This window comes from Marmota flaviventris, chromosome 9 (assembly GCF_047511675.1).
Source record: "Marmota flaviventris isolate mMarFla1 chromosome 9, mMarFla1.hap1, whole genome shotgun sequence".
Taxonomy (NCBI): Eukaryota; Metazoa; Chordata; class Mammalia; order Rodentia; family Sciuridae; genus Marmota; species Marmota flaviventris.
This window is the reverse complement of record NC_092506.1, coordinates 3,642,766-3,658,923: the sequence shown is the minus strand read 5'-3', so window position 1 is coordinate 3,658,923 and position 16,158 is coordinate 3,642,766. Positions and strand designations below refer to the sequence as shown.

General features: G+C 61.4%; 1 protein-coding gene across 2 annotated transcripts in view; it reads right to left on the bottom strand.

Moving 5' to 3' along the window:
- The window catches only part of Shank2 (SH3 and multiple ankyrin repeat domains 2), a 341,817-nt gene that overhangs the window by 42,167 nt on the left and 283,492 nt on the right, over window positions 1–16,158 (bottom strand). The gene's annotated exons all lie outside the window — the stretch shown is intronic.

Below are 16,158 nucleotides of genomic sequence, written 5' to 3'. Positions count from 1 at the left end.
CTTTTCTGATTCTGGTGCCAACCTGTTACTTCCTGTGGGCTTCTTGCCAGGGATGTGATTGCAAAGGCTGGACCTTCAGCAGCCATTTGTGACAGTCAAGTAACAGCCAAGGGGTTTCAGCTGTTAAATCTTTGACTTGTTGAAATGCTGTCTTCACCTTTTATCTTCCAAATTTAAGGATGAACTAACCTGTGATTTTTTTTTGAAAAGTCACTGTTTACTTAGGTTATCTTTAAAGTGGAAGCCAGGCCCCAATTGATGAACTTGTTATCCAGCACAGAGGGATCAATTGCCAATAAACCCCAGCTTTTCAGGGAGGCTGGCCAGGAGGGGATACCTGCCTGCCAGGACCAGTAGGGAACAGGTGCTACTAGCCAGGGCGTCTGTGCACACCTGGGCACGGCATATCACGCCAAAGTCAGCCGCTGCGTGAGTCCAGCCCGAGGGACGGCTCACGGCCTGGGACCGGGGCGGCAGCCGGGGTGTGCAGCCAAGGCGTGCTGGGGGTCAGCAGCCAGAGGAGGGGATGGAGACCACGGAGACCCAAAGGGTGGCCTGGCCGGGAGGAGGGTGGAAGGCGAGGCTCGGGGTGGGGGCAGCCAGCTGCGCAGTGTGGGAGACTCAGGCACAGGCAGCGAGTGCCCACGGCAGAGCCATGCTGGGCCTGGAGCCGGGCGGAGAGCGTGGACGGTCCTGTGGGTGGTGGGAGGGAGGGGACAAGTCCCAGGGCAGACAGAGTGACAGCTGAATGGACACGAGAGGGACCACGGAGGGGGAACACAGCCGGGTGGTCCAAGGGGCCAGGCGAGGACGGTCGCAGGCGCCAGGGCTTGTGTCCACCCAAACCTCCAAGCCCTGCAGTGCACCTGCCCGAGTCTCCCAGAATCCCTCCCTTGCGGCCCACTGAGTCCAGGCCTGGGAGGCTGAGGAAGGAGGCGCCCAGGCTGTGGTCAGCGGAGGACCCAGGCCTGCCTCCTGGAGCCGGGAGGGGGCGGGGCGGCTTTACTTGGAAAAGACTCTGCAAATACCTGCAAGTCGAGGCAGCGACCTGAGACGCCCTGGCCCGCCGCGTTCTGTACCCAGACGGACGTCTTCCTGGGGTAGGGGAGGCCCACGGGAGCCCACGAGGACCAGGTGGTGGAGAGAGGCGGCCACACACTGAGGGTCAGCTGCCCCCCGAGCTGGGGAGGCAGGCGGGAGCTCCCTGGGCCTCTGCAGGGAGCCGGCCCTCCCCGCCTGGACGTCAGCCAGCTGAGCTGACCGCGGACCTCTGGCTCCAGGACTTGGAGAACCCTCTTCTGCTTCTCAGTGACCCTCTGTGGTCACCTCGTGGCAGCCTGGGGCAGCTCACGCCTCCCTGCCATGATGACCCAGGGGTTCCCACGGGCCTGAACTGAAGGCCCGGTCCCCAGCCCGTGGCATGATTGGGGGAGGGGAGGTGGCACTTGCCTTTGTAAGTGGGGCCTGGTGGCGGCAGCCAGCCTGGGGCGTGCCCTTGAGGGGACGGCGGGGCCCAGCCCTTCCCTTCCTCTTTGCCCTTTTGTGTCTGACCATGGGCTGGGGGCTCTGTCAGTGGGACACCCCGCGTGACAAGCTGCCACGGCCCGCAGCACCAGGGCCCACGGTGTGGACAGAAACCCCGCGTCCAGTGTCCTTGTGTCTCAAGAGCAGACCACCTGAGGACTTGTTAGTGACAGAAAGCTGACCCCCACAGGGACCATGGGCAGAGGCAGGGTGTGGCCCTGCTGGCCGAGCTCTGGGCTCCTTGGCCTCAGGTCGCGGAGTCAGGCCCCCAGCGGCTTCAGGAGCCATTGATGGGGCGTCCGCCAGAGGCCCTCCCACGGGTTGGGCAGCCAGAGACCAGGAGACCCACGAGGGGTTCTGCAGGCCGGGCAGCCCCACCGTCAGGCCCAGGCCCCTCATGCCCTGGGAGGGGCCCAGGGGTGCGCGTGGAGTGGGGGTGGGCTGGGGGTCAGCGCGGTTACACTCCTGCCCTCGGGATGGAGGCCTTAGTGGGCTACAGTCTGGAGTCACCCCTGCCCCACAGGGTCCAGCGCCCTGCTGTGGGGCCACATCTGTCCTCGTCTCTGTGCTGACGACTTCCAAACATCCACTGTGGCCCTTCTCGAGGGGACTCAGTGGGGACCCAGGTAGTCAGGGGATCAGAGGCCACAGCCTTGGACCCTTGAGGCCAGGCCTGGATGTCAGCGGGGCGGCGATGCCCACCCTGGCTTCCTGGGGAGACACTGGGCCCAGAGCTGGCGGCCAGAGCCCAGGAAAGAGCTCACGTGGGCTCTGAGGGGTGGGGAGAACAGCCCAGGGCTGCCCCCTCCGCCCACGGTCCCCACAGAGCCTTGTCCACTGCGGCCTGCGGATGGCGGCCGTGGGTGTGCAGGGACGTCAGGGCTGTGGAAGGCTCCACCAGTGCTGTGAAGAGCCGGGTCCCCTCCCTGTCCTGACACACAGTCCCCATGCCACGTCTTTTGCTGTTGTTTTCAGTGTTTTAAAGAATTGGGACGTGGCCGTCTTGCTTGCTTTTATTATGGCTTTAAGTGAATTTATTGGATACACAAAATAAAAATGTCGTGATGCTCTGAGGCACGTCCGCGTTTCGACGTGTTGTTGGGCGAACGTGTCCGTCTCAGACACTGCTCCTTGGGAAGCACTCCCCTCCTTCCTCTGGAAGAGCACCTCTGAAAGCCGGGGGTGCCGGGGGTCCCCTGCCCCGGGTGGGACCAATCGTGTGGCAGGGGGTTGGACTTTCAGCCCCACCCCAGCCTCCCGGGAGGAGAGATGGGCTGGAGGCCGAGCTGAGGCCCAGTGGCCCCTGTGTGAGCCAGTGTCCCTCTGCTGTGACACAATGCCTGAGACGGTCAACTTGGAGGCGGGAAGGTTTACTCTGGCTCACGGTTTCAGAGGTCCAGTCCATGGCTGTCTGGGCCTGCGGCTTTGGGCCTGTGGAGAGGCGGCACACCACAGTGGGGTCCACGGGTCCCTTCAAGGACACGCCCGTGCCTGGCCCCCTCTAAGTCCCCCCACTCCCTCTGCGAGTGGCTGGACCAGGCCTTCAGCACTCGGGCCTTGGAGACATGAGACCCAAGTGACAGGTAGCTCCAGTCGGCTGGATGTGAGAGGGCCGGAGTGGCGCCCTGGTGGCCCAGAACCTCTGAGCCCCTTCCCAGGGGCCCTGCCCTGTGCCTCTCTTCATCCCCCTGTGGTCCCATATTATCCTTGGGATAAAGGGCACGGGTGAGCTTCCTGAGCTCCGCGGCTGTCCCTGCAACTTAAGGGAACACAGGAGCGGGTGTGGGGACCCCCATTCACAGCTGGTCAGTCAGAGGTCGGTCATCCTAGAACTGTGACTGGCACCTCAAGGGGTGCCCTCAGCCTGTGGATTTGATGCCACCTCCATCAGGGTGGAGGTGCATTAGGGACCCAGCTGTGTCCTCGCAGAATCGCTTGCTTGCTTGGCTGTCACAGGAGCCCGTGATGAGTGTGGACATCCGGCGGAGGCGGAGCTGCTGACCCTGCTTCACAGCCCCTCTGACGTGGCGTCCCGGGAGGCAGTCAGCAAGTCTAGCCCCGCAGGACACCCCAGGAACGCACAGAGCAGCTCAGAACACCCCACACCTCCCCAGGGAGGGCACGGGGTGCCAGGCCTGGCTCAGCCCCCCCACACCTCCCCAGGGAGGGCACGGGGTGCCAGGTCTGGCTCAGCCCCCCCCCACCTCCCCAGGGAGGGCACGGGGTGCCAGGTCTGGCTCAGCCCCCCCACACCTCCCCAGGGAGGGCACGGGGTGCCAGGTCTGGCTCAGCCCCCCCACACCTCCCCAGGGAGGGCACGGGGTGCTAGGTCTGGCTCAGCCCCCCACGTTCAGCAGAGAGGCCGGTCCAAGAGCACCTCTGCCTGTGTCCTCACCTGTGAAAGGGGACAGTAGCAGCACCCTTCTGCAGCTGCTATGGGTAGGACGGGCCCCCGGAGCTCCTGCACCTGGGACCCTCACACAGCTGGTGACATGGCCCTTCTTCAGTGGGGTGGGGGTGGGGACCAAGGTCACTGCCCCAATCCCCATGACCCGAGCCTCTGCCCCAAGGAAGCACCGCCCCAGGTCCCACCGTGGGTTGGGCGGTGCAGAGACCACAGGCCCCGAGTGCCTCCCCAGCACAGGGCGCTCACAGGGCCAGGGCGTCCCTCTCCGTCCAAGGTGGAGGACACCCCTCGACTCTGCCTCCCCTGCCCAGGACCAGAAGCTGCCGTCTCTGCACAGACTGAGCCGGACCTGACAGGAAGGGGTCTGGGGAGACCCGGCCTGCCTCCCTCAGCTGGCCCAGGTGAGGCCGAGGCTGCCCTGGGCAGGTGTGGCTGCCAGAGGGGCTGTCCCTGGGGACGCGCAGGCTGGGGCCCTCAGTGCTGCTGGCGGTCTGCCCTGGAGCCCTCTGCGCTCACCCGGACACCAAGGGCAGAGTCTCTCACCCGGCTGAGGGCCAGCGGCTGCCTCCTGCTGGGGCGGGGCCAGGGGAGGCCTGAGACTGGAGGAGCCATCCTGGGCCAGGCCTGGTGGGCACAGGGCAGCTGCATCTGCATTTACTCCTTGGGCAGCCTGCCGCCCCTCCTGCTGAGGATGGAGGGAGGTGGTTCTGCAGCTGCTGGGTACAGGTGGCTGTGCTCCTGATGGGGCCTGCCAGAGGCGACCACCCCGTCCACCAGCTTCCTGACAGGTCCGTCGTCCTAGAGAGCCATGTGCTGTCCAGCTCGCTGCTGGCCCTGGGAACTCGGCTGCGCTGGGCTCCAGCTGACCACTCACGTGAGCCCAGCTGCTGGGCCTTCCCTCGGGAGGTGTCCGCCTGCAGCCTGCGTGGAGCCCGGGTCCAGCCTCTGAGCCTCAGGCTCCCCACCCGAGAGCAGCTGGTGGCAGTCCTGACCCCTGGGGCACGGTGACGATGCGGTGCAAGAAGGAGAGCCGCCCCTCGGACAGCGCATAGTGTGTGCTCAGTGAACCGTCCCCGAGTGGAACCAAACCTGTCCCTCAGACATGGATGAGTTCTCCACTTGTCCAGCTTCAGTGGGTCAGGGTTGGGTCAGGGTTAGTGTAGACCCTATGGGAGGAGGGCCCAGGCCCACAGGACGCCAACGCAGATGACGGGTCCCCAGGCCACCCACACCTTTGAGGGCTCTCATGTGCCCCTTCAGCTGGACAGTTCCCTGGCTCCACTCACCAAACCTAGGACAGGGCTTCCTGTGTGACGGTCAGTTTATCAGAGGCTGAGCCAGGAATGGCCACAAAGAGACACACAGGGCAAGATGGCGGCTGGAGAGGCGTGGGCTCCGGGGACCCAGGGCCACCACCCCGGAAGCTCCTGTGTCGACCTCACAATAAGACCAAGCCAGGAGGTGGGGTCCTGGGCACGCGCCTGATAACACAAACGACCTCAGAAGACCCTCCAGGGCCGCGGCCGTCTCAGCAAACCCTCATGGGAGCATGGCTGCCCAGCCACCGCCCGCCAGCCCTGACCAACACCACTCTGGGCATCGGCCCCGGGGGGCCAAGGGCCACTGTATCCAGGACAACGCACATGAGCCCCCTCCTGTCACCTTCAAGGTCCCCTTCCTTTGTCTCCCTGCACACGCCACAGCTCGCCACGGCGCAGCGTTCTGCACTCCAGTGGGGGTCCCCATCGAACTCATCCTCCCTGGGGACCCTCGGCCATTCAGGATGGTGTGGCTAGGTCACTGGCTCAGTCACTGGCCACTAGTGATGGACCTGGCCTCCAGCCCCTCCACGTCCCGGGAGTCAGGCCAGGTGGGGAGACATGTCCCCACCCTCCGCTCACTGAGGTTGGGCCACCTGTCCCTTCCTGAATGGGTTGAGGGCCTTCCCCAAGGGACAGCAAGGTCCAAGGCCTTGGCTTCTGGGGGAAATGGAGACGAGGACTAATGTTTACTTTTGGTCACACGGCAGCCGGCACCGCCCAGACCCTACCTGGTTGGCAGGCTGTCCTGAAGAATGCCTCCCCTACATCCTGGGGTCCTCCCCTCTGCCCGAGGCTGGCCGAGCCACAGTGGTGACCCCCTGCTCTCTGGCCTCCCTGGCCTCCACACAGGGCTCACCTCCCTGTGGCCCTGGCTTTGCCAGCATGCTAGCCCCCCTCGTGGGTGGAGTCTGCCTTGTCCAGCCCTGTGCTCGCCAGGTGGTGGTGGCCACTGTTGGCTTGACCAGGCCCACCTGTGCCCCTCCTTGGACGTCGAGTCGGCTAAAGAATGCGCACCGCTCCTCATCCCCCATCAGCCAGGATCCATCTGCCCAGCTTAGCCGGAACCCTGGCCCCGGTTCCTCCTGGGCCTTCCGCCTGCTGACCACCGTGCACACTGCACTGACAGCAGGCAGGTCTGTGCTGGGGTCCCCTCCCCGCCCACACCTCCCTCTCGGTGGCCCCTGGCAGGAGCCGTGTGCGGGGCCTCTCTGCTCTGCCCTCTCTCACCTCTCGCTCCCTTCGCACTCGCCGCACGGGCTGACCGCAAGCAGGAGGAACGGCCTGGGGGTGGCCCAGGCACCTCCCTCTGCTCTGCTGTGGGAGGACCCACCTCGGGGAGCAGCCTCCAGGGACCCTAGAACAGCCGGCGTGTTAGTGTGAGCCGAACTCTCCCAAGGAGCACCCCTCTGCTAAGGGGACGCCTGGTCCTGTGACTGTTGGTCATCACAGCTTTGTCAGTCCCCTGGGCCCAAGTCTGTGCTCGATGGCAGCTGAGGAAGATTAGCCTGTCACCAGTTTATGGGGGACAAGCACCTAGAACTGGAGGGTCCCGTCTGTCTCCCTGCCAGCCGGGCAGAATGCCCCACAAGGCCGGGAGCTGTGGGCAGCGTGGCTGGCAGTGCATTCCTCAGAGCTGGCCTGGTCCCCAGGGCCACTCCACCATCCTTGCTGAGGAGGACATGTGTGGATGCCCAGTGTGCTGCCAGGCGTGGCTGGTGGGCTGCCCGCCCCACCTGGAAATGCTGCCCCGTGTCTCTTCAGAGCCTGTGATCTGCCGAGCAGAGCCTTTGACACACGAGCAGTGTGACAGCAACTGGCGGCCACACCCCTTCCTCCCACCCCTTCCTCCGGGGACCACCCACACCCCTTCCTCCTGGGACCACCCACACCCCTTCCTCTCAGGACCACCCGCCCAGGTGCTGGCCATGGCTTCTGAGTCCGGGCATCCTGTCCTGTCCCCGCTGACCCTGTTCTGTGGCAGCACCTGGCACCTCTGCACACTGCCCTGGGGCTCCCGGGCTCCTGGGGATGGCAGTCCACTCTCCTCTCCCCTCCGGGGGCTCAGGCACGGCCTGTGGGGGAGGCTGGCTGGCTCTAGGCTGCACCGTGTTGCTGGGGCCATGGTCGTCGAGGGCTAAAAGGTCCCCTGGCTAAGTGCGAAGGCCAGGCCTGTGATCCCAGCGACTCGGGGACCCAAGTTCAAGGGCAGCCTGGGCAACTTAGCAACATCACAGTGTTCCCTAAACAGATGGATCCACACCTAGTCCTTGGGCACCATGAGGGGACCCCACGTAGCAGCAGGCTCCTGCAGATGCCTCCGGTGAAGACCGTCATGGGAGGACCCTGGCCTGAAGCCAAGGAGCACCAGGGTCACCAGCAAGGCCGGAAGCAGCTGGAAGAGGCAGGAGGGTCCCTAATGGAGCCTTCAGAGGGAGCGGGGCCCATGGACACTTGGATTCCAGACTTTTGATCCCCAAATGGAGAGAAGCTGCCGGGGGGTCTCCCCACCTGCTCTGTGGGACTTTCCACAGCCGCCCCAGGAAGCTGGCAGCTGCAGCAGGCATGGAACCTTGTGTGTTCCCTGCCCATGGTCCTGGGGCCACCGCCTGCCCACAGGGCTGTTTCCCAGAGCTGCCAGAAGGGGAGAGCCCCAGACCTGGCCCACGGCAGCCCCGAGGTGAAGGGCACACTCCCGAGGTGCTCCACTGTGCGAGGAGCACAAAAGTCCTTATTCAGGTCACTCCAACCCCCTGGACCAAGTTCACAGTCACACTTGTCCCCATGAGCGTGTCCCTTAGAAACCAGGTCTTCATGGCCCAGAACGTCCTCCTATTGATCTAGGAGATGGAGGCCGCCTGCCTCCTCTGAGGCCACCAGACTCCAACCAGCAGGGTCGTCCCCAGGACCTCCCAGAAGCTGGTCACCTCCACCAGCTGTGCTGCTGGGCCAGCGGGCAGGGGCAGGCGGGGCTGGGACCCCTCGGGATCTGCCAATGTCAGGGTGGGGTGGGGGCCATGACACCTGGAGGCCCGCGCCCCTGGGAGAGGAACCCCTGGGAGACGGGATCGGGGGCTCTCTTGTCTATCGCCTGGTGGCAGCCACGCCTGACTCTCCCCTGGTCATAGCGGGGAAGGCCGACCTGGAGAAGGCCCCTCCATCCCCCGACAGCTCGGGAGTGACAGCAGGGCCACCGCTGGGAACCGTGCTTGTAAATCCCATTCCTGAGACCACGGCGCTCTGGGCACAGCCTCATCAAGCCACATGCCCTGGGGAGGAGCCCACAGAGTACCCAGTGCCACTGGCCCTCACGCTCACCGTGGCTCATCACTGCCAGGTGCCCTCCTCCACGGGGTGCAGACAGACCTTGGTCCCCATGTCCCCCAGGTTCTCCCTCACCAGGACCACGGTGACGGCACTGCCACCCCCTCTGCTTGCCAGCCCTACACAGTGGGACCGAGGTCTCAGCCCACCGGTGGGTGCCCCCTGCTTAAAGTCCTCCGGCTGGTGCCTGGCCTCCGTGGTGCCCTCACTGCCCCTGCGGTAAGGCCCTGCCACTGTCACGGGGCTGAGCTAGCGGGGTGGCCTGCTGTCTCCCCGAGAGGCTCTGGTTCCTGTGTTAAATACCAACTGAGCCTGAATGCCACCAGGAACTCTGACCAGCCTTCATGTTCTAAGCAAAGAAATGCCACCAGGTGGTGGGAGAGGGGCAGAGCTGTGGAGGGAGCCCTGGGCCCACTCTCCCGCTGTCACGGGTGGGGGTCTTGCTGGGCCCAGTGGTGCAAGCCTGTAATCCCAGTGATTCTGGAGGCTGAGACAGGAGGATCACGAGTTCAAAGCCAGCCTCAGTAACTTAGTGAGGCCCTATGCAACTCAGCAAGACCCTGTCTCAGAAAACAAAACACATAAAAAGGGCCGGGGGCCTGGCTCAGTGGTAAAGTACCCTGGGTTAAGTCCCCAGTACCCCCGCCCCAAGATAATAATCAACAAACAAACACAAACACCAGGCAGGGGTCTTCTGCTCAACCAGGAGGCCTGGGTCTTTCTGGGGCTTCTAGACTGGCAGTTTTCACCTGCAACACAGCGGGCTGTGGGGCTGCCCCTCGGCCCCACGTCTGCAGGCTCCTGGGTGGGGGGTCATTCGCCTGCTCATGGGGGTTGGCACAGGAGCATCAGGCTGTGGGCTCCCTTCTGAGGCAGCATGGCACCCCGGCGCGGCAGGGTCCATCACCGCCCCAGAGCTGGCCTTACAGACCCTGCCGGGCAGGGCTCCCAAGCCCATGCTGGGGCTGCCTGCCTGGGTTCAACCTGCAGCTGTGCTGTGCCTCTGGGCAGCTCCAGGCAGAGGTCTACCCGTCTGGGCCTCAGTATCCTCATCTGTGACATGGGGACAACGTCAGTGCCCCCCACAGCAAGGATGCCGGGGTCCCTGGGCCACGCAGGGAACCAGCTCTCAGCCCAACCCCGAGCCCCGCCTCCTCCTTGTGGCCCTGAGGTCCACGCTGTGGCAGCCACCACACAGCGTTCCCGGCAGGAGGTGGACAGAGACAGTGGCCACACACGCAGGGCGAGAGCAGCTCCCGGGACAGCAGGGACGTGAAGAGGAAGGGGGAGTGCGGGTGCGCAGTTCGCACGGTGAGAGCCGCGGCCCACCGACCCCGCAGCCCACTGCCCGAGGGGAGCCGGCCCCAGCGCCAGCGCCTGCGCAGCCCAGTGGGCAGCCGAGGCCGAGCTCAGGCCTCTTCCCCGTCAGCTGCACAGACCCTGCTCCTCAGCAGCTCCAGGTGGGCTGCAGCACCCCAGAAAGGAGGGTCCCCGTGTCCCTCCTCCCCACAGTGGACACGCCTCCTGGGCCTGGACCCCACCCACAACCACCGGCTGGGATGTCCCCGTTATTATGGGGCCCACGGGCCACTGAGAGGTGCTCCACGAACCACGTGGCTACGGCCTTCCTGGGACACACGCGGTTTCTGTGAGCAGAGCCTCGGGGCACAGCCCTGGAGCGCCGGGACGGGACCCAGGGCCTCACGTGCTGGGCAACACTTACCCTGAGCTGCAGCCCAGTCCTGTTTTATTTTGAGACAAGGCCTCTCTGAGTTGCCCAGGATGGCCTGGGACTCGCCACCCTCCTGTGCAGCCTTGGAGTTGCGGGGATGGCAGGCGTGCCTGCTGGCCTGCATGTCAAGTTGTCCTCCAGGAGGGCGTGGCCAGGCAGGAGGGCGTGGCCAGGCAGGAGGGCGTGGCCAGGAACCACTGTGTCTACTGCCCACCCCACCCTTACCCAGGCGGAGGAAGAAGATCAGACTGCAGTGAGCAATTGTTCTGGAGACCAGTCTCCCTTCCCTCCCACCCCAGACCACCCACCGGGGGGCTGCACACCAATGGGACGGGAACTGGCCCAGTGGACCACAGTGCTACCTGAGAGCACCCAACACCACAAGGGCCTCACAAGCACCTCGGCAATACCTTGACCATGTGAAGGAAGCTGGTTGCAAAACGTGTGTGGACACGCAGAACTTTGGAATGGCCACGGCCACGCTGCGGAAGGACAGAGCGGGGACACCTCGACGTGGTTTACACTGGTTGTGGCTGCAGAGAATCCGCGACCCACGCTGTGGCCGAGGGAGGTGGGGCTGAGGGTGGAGCACGCGCAGCCCTGCTCACCTGGACCCTGGGGGCCAGCTCAGGCCGGGGGTGTCCCCGCGTTCCTTGTCACTACTGGCAAGCTGTGGCTTCCCCTATCTTTCTCCCCACCCGGTTAGAGTCTGACCCACCCGGCTGATGTCCTCTGGGGAACAGCTTGGGCTCCCTGCTCTCTTCCCGGCTCCTGAGTCTCTGAGAGCTGGCACCGTCTCCCACCGTGTCTTGGGCTCGTTTTGGGCTTCCTCTGCTCTTTTCCTCTTGGCTTCTGGACGTGGCAGCTGGGCTGCGGGTTTGAGGCCTGGCTGCTGGGCACGGTGGGCATCCATTCCAGGCCTCTCGCACATCCTGACACGTGTGTTTTCATTTCCTTCAGTTCCAGTGCCTTCTAATTTCCCACTTGGTTCCTACTTGAATGCATGAATCAATCTGAACAATATTATTTACTTTCCAAACATTCGGAGATTTTCCAGTGATCCTTCTCCTGTTGGTTCCTAATAAGATTCCATTGTAGCTAAAGAACACATCAGTACACGCTGAATGATTTTTGAGTTCACTGAGACTTGCTTTATGGACTAGAATAAGGTTCACCTTGATAACGATTTCAAGTGCACTTGGCAGGTACTCGGGCTTCTCAGCTGTCAGTGAGGAGGAGCTGGCCGACGCTGTTTAAGTTCTCTGTATCTTTTCTGAGTTTCTATTTGTTCTGTCAGTTATTGAAAGAGGGGTGTTGAAATATCTGGGGGTCCCTGCACTGATATCTAGTTTTCCTGGCAGGTCTATTGGTGTCTGCATTTTGAAGCTCTATGATTAAGTGCATATTCAGAGCTCTTATGTCCTTCCACGGAGCTGACCCTTTCACCACCATGAAAATTTTCTTTACTCTGTGAAGCCCTTTTGTTTTGAAGTCCACTTTGATATGCATACGGCCATCCCAGTTTTCTTTGGATTAATGTCAAGGTGGTGTTATCTTGCCCCTTACTTTTAACATTTTGGTCTTTATAATTAAAGTGTGCTCCTTAGAGGCCAGCACTGATCTAACTTGAAAACTGCCTTTTAACTGGGGGTGTCTACACCGTTTACATTTAGTGTGGTTCACTAGTATGCTCAGGTGTAAGCTGGTCCTTTTCTTCCCTCCCCTCTTCTCCCCTCCTTCTTTCTTTGTTTGTGCTGGGGACGGAAGCAGGGCCTCGTATGTGATAGGCAGACATTTACACTGAGCTCCGGCACAGCCCTTCATTTCAACTGTCTTGTGGATTTTCTCTCTCCTTCCTTATCTTTTGCATTCTTTTGGGTTGCGTGTCTCTTACGATTCCATTTTACTTCCTGTCACCTTATGAGCTACGGTTGCTTTGGGTGTTCTAGCGGTTGCGCTGGAGTGCACATTGGCCATCCTTGGAGCTGGAGTGTGGCCCTCCCCCCCACCCTAGAGCTGCTGATGCCGTCCACGTTACCTTCCCGTGTCGCGTGTCTCCATCCCCAAGCTACATCGCCCTCACTTCTGATTGAAGCCAGTTACCTTCTGCAGGGACTTCAATCACCAGGGAAGACTTTGTGCTTTACCAAGAGCTAAGCCCTTTGCTTCTTGGTGCGTCTCCACCTGTGGTCGCTTTCTGGACACCTGAATGACGTCCTCTCTTGCAGACTGGGCTGCTGGAGGAGTCCCTTACTCCACAGTTTGTATACTGGAACTGCGTAGTTGCTTTTTCTTCCTTTCCATACTTTGGAGACGTTTCTCTCCGCTCTTCTCGCCGGCACGGCTTCTGATGAGATGGCAGCTGTCAGCCTGTCTTTGCTCCTTGTCTGAAATGGGTCTTTCCTCACTCTGGCTGCTTTTAAGATCTTTGTCTTCATCGCTGGTTTTGAGCAACTTGAGAACTATGTGCTGGCTTTCTGTTCTTTTTTTTTTTATTCCTTCTAATGCGGCTTGAGCTTGGGCTCACTGAGATGCTTGGAGCTGAGAGCTCACAGTTCATTTTAAATTTGGAAAAATGTCAATGATTATTTCTTCCAATATTTTTTCTGTCTCCCCACCCCCACCCCGGACTCTACCTGCACAGGTAGGCGGCCTGAGGTTGTCCGGCGTCTCACTGTGCTCTTTTATGAACACACCCTTCTTTTCCTGTTTCCCGGGCCGTCTTCTCCTGCGGATCCTCCAGGTTCTCTATTTTCTTCCTCTGCAGAGTGCAGTCCTCCCTGACCCCACCCTGGGCCTCCCACTTCAGACTACAGTTTCATCTCTGGGATTCTGATTCGAGTGAATTAAAAAAAAGAAAATCTCTTAATTGTGACAAAATACACAAAACACAAAAGCATATGGTCTTAACCATTTTAAGATGTCCATTTCTCTGGGTTTTAAAAATGCCTTCCAGGCCTCTGGTTGACTTTCTGAGCATGTGGATGCAGTCATAACTCGGACATCTGTGTTGGTCCCCAGTCAGTCCCGAGTGATTGATTTCCCTCCTCATTATGGGTCGTACTTTCCTGCTTCTCCCGGTGCCTGGGAGTTTGAGTGGAGGCCATCACTGGCTGGGGGGTGTCACTGCCTTTTTGTAAACGTTCTTGAGCTTTGTTCAGGGTGTGAAGCTACCTGGGGGCAGTTGTTAGGTGGGCCCAAGTCATGCTTAGGTTAGGACTGACCATCCCCTGGTGGCAGACTCCTCGCGGTGCTCTGCGCAGGCTCCAGGGACGCCGGGTGCTGCAGTCTGGGGTGGGCAGAGGCACGACCCGAGTGCAGTGTGGGTGGACAGCGCTCTCTGCCTTCCGGTAGCTTCCTTTCATCGTGCACTGTCCAGCCCTGGGTGGGAGGTTCTGCCGTCCTCCAGGCCCTCTGGGGCTCTCTGTCCTGCGCACTCTGCGCCTGGTCTCCAGGACCCTCAGCTCGCTCTCTGCAGTCCTGGCTCTGGGTGGGTCTCTTCTCTGCTGCCCGGGAATGCTCAGCCCAGCAAGCTGGGGCCAGCAGGACTTGTCCCGTTTGTTGCCCATCTTGCAAAAATCACGGTCATTTGTCACCTGATGCCCGTTCTGTCATTCACATCTTTTGCCGGTTTCCTGTGGAAAGGTGAGTCTGGTCTGTTTTTCCATCCTGGCCACACACAGAACAAGAGATGATTCGTAAAATTTTTCAAGTGTCTTGTTTTTTCACTAGAAAATTGGAGACACACACAAATGTGGAGATGCACCGGGGCCCACAGGAAGCTCCCCGGCCATCCACTCCCACAGGGTGCTCAGTGGGACGAGAAGCAACTTCCTGGCTATGTTCCTTGATTTCTCACGGATGCTGTCAGGAGCTGACCCCAGGTGGGAGAGGAAAAGCAAGGGCCCAGCCCTCGCAGGACAGACAGCCCCTTCACAGCCCCACCCAGCTCACTCTCAGGAACCGGCTCCGGACCCTGCCTGAGGTTCACGATCACAGTGGACAGAGCCAGGTGGCTACAGGGGGTGGGAAGGAAGAGGTGGCGGACAGCGGGTGCCTCCGGCAGGCAGGCTGCTCACATGGCTGCCACAGCGGATCCACCCTGGCAGGCTGGCCAAATAATCCATTTAGTCTCCCATGACCACTTAGCCATCAGTCCTCTCCCTGCGACCTGTTCCGAGGCCTTTGGAGGCATCAATCTGAATAACTGATCTGAGCAGGAACGTCCCAAGCCTTTGAAGTCCCCCACTAATTACCTGGACAGGAAGAAGGAAGAATCTCCCACCAGCAGCGTCTACCAAACAGGATCAAAGAGACCCCCCGGCTCCCTCACGTCACTGTGTGTGCCGTGCCTCACCGAGAGCAGATTGTTTCTGGAACACTCCGGCTGCTGAATGTCCACGTTTCCAGGGAGCTCAGCCCAGCATCTGGTGCAGGTGCTGTCTTGGGCTGAACTGTGACCCCTCCCACTGCGTAGGTTGAAACCCTGACCCTTAGACCCCATCAGTGTGACTGTATTTGGAGACAGGCTCTTTTAAGAGGCAATTAGGTTACAATGAGGTTATGAGGGTTCCTCATCAATCTAACTGCTGTCATTATAAGAAGAGGCGCTCAGGACAGACGCACAGAGGACAAGCCTAAGGACATGGGGGGGACGCTGTCTGTAAGCCACGAGAGAGGCCTGGGAGGAGCCAGCCTGAGACACCTTGATCCTGGACTCTCAGCCTGGAGGACACGGGACAATAAACGCCTGCCATCTTGGCTGCCTGGCCTGCGGTGCTTGAGCTCAGGCCTGGCTGCGAAGCCCCAGCTAGCTGGGTGGCGGGAGGTGGGGACGATTGCTGGTACATCTGTCCAGCCCAAGCACTAAAAGCAGACTAAGCTATTCAGGCCAAAGCAGAGGGAGGAGATAGGCCACCAGAGTCACCAGTGAGAAGGGAGGGAGATGGCTCCGGGCAGGACGTCTCCAACTGCAGGCTGGGTGTGCTTATGAAGGACTACGGGCCAGGGGAAGTGGCACGCGGGGGATTCTGCAGGGGTCAGGGGTCAGGGGGAACCTGAAGGAGGAAGCTAGAAATCAGGTCCTGAGGCCACTGCCACCTCCACCTTCCAGGGGCACAGCAGGGGCTGGGAGGAACCTTGCAGGGCAGAGCCGTCCCCGGCTCAGGCTGACTCAGCTTCCTCCCTGGGAGCCCCAGGCTGTGCTGTGGGGGGACTGGGCAGTGCAGGAGAGAAAACCAGCGCCCAGCTCCCGTCTGACGGCCCAGGGTAGCTCCTCACAGGAACCCCTCAGTTTAATAGCCTAGAAAAATCAGTAAACACAAGCCAGGAATTTGTGCAGTGGACGGCATCTCAACGGTGGCAGGAGAGAAAGTCCCGGACTCTCCCAGAGTCACTCACTGTCCTTCCCCTGTGGGCAGACACTGCTGAGGGCCGACCCACCTCTTCCCTGCCCAGGACGGTGTGCTCTGGGTGGGATGGGTCAGGGGGCCAGGTGGTCCACATGGGGGAGCTGGGAATCTGAGCCCCAAAGGGTTAGCAGAACCCCACGGTGATTGTGGAGGATCCAGGCGCTCCCCAGGGACACTGTGCATGCTGATCCTTGGGGAAGTGGCTAAGTGGCGGGTCTCTGGGCTCCCTGATGACAGGGCCCCTGGCAGCCGGTCTCTGGGTGAGACGGCATCTTGCCCCGATTCCAGGCGGGTGCAGCAGGCAAGTGTGGATCCCAGGAGCCATAAGGTACTTCTAGGCTCCTGCATGGGCCGCGGGCAAACCAGGGTCCTGAGACGCCAGGAGGATGGGGTGCGGGGGTCACCACCAGCACAGCCCCACTTATGGGGCGGCCGGGTGCC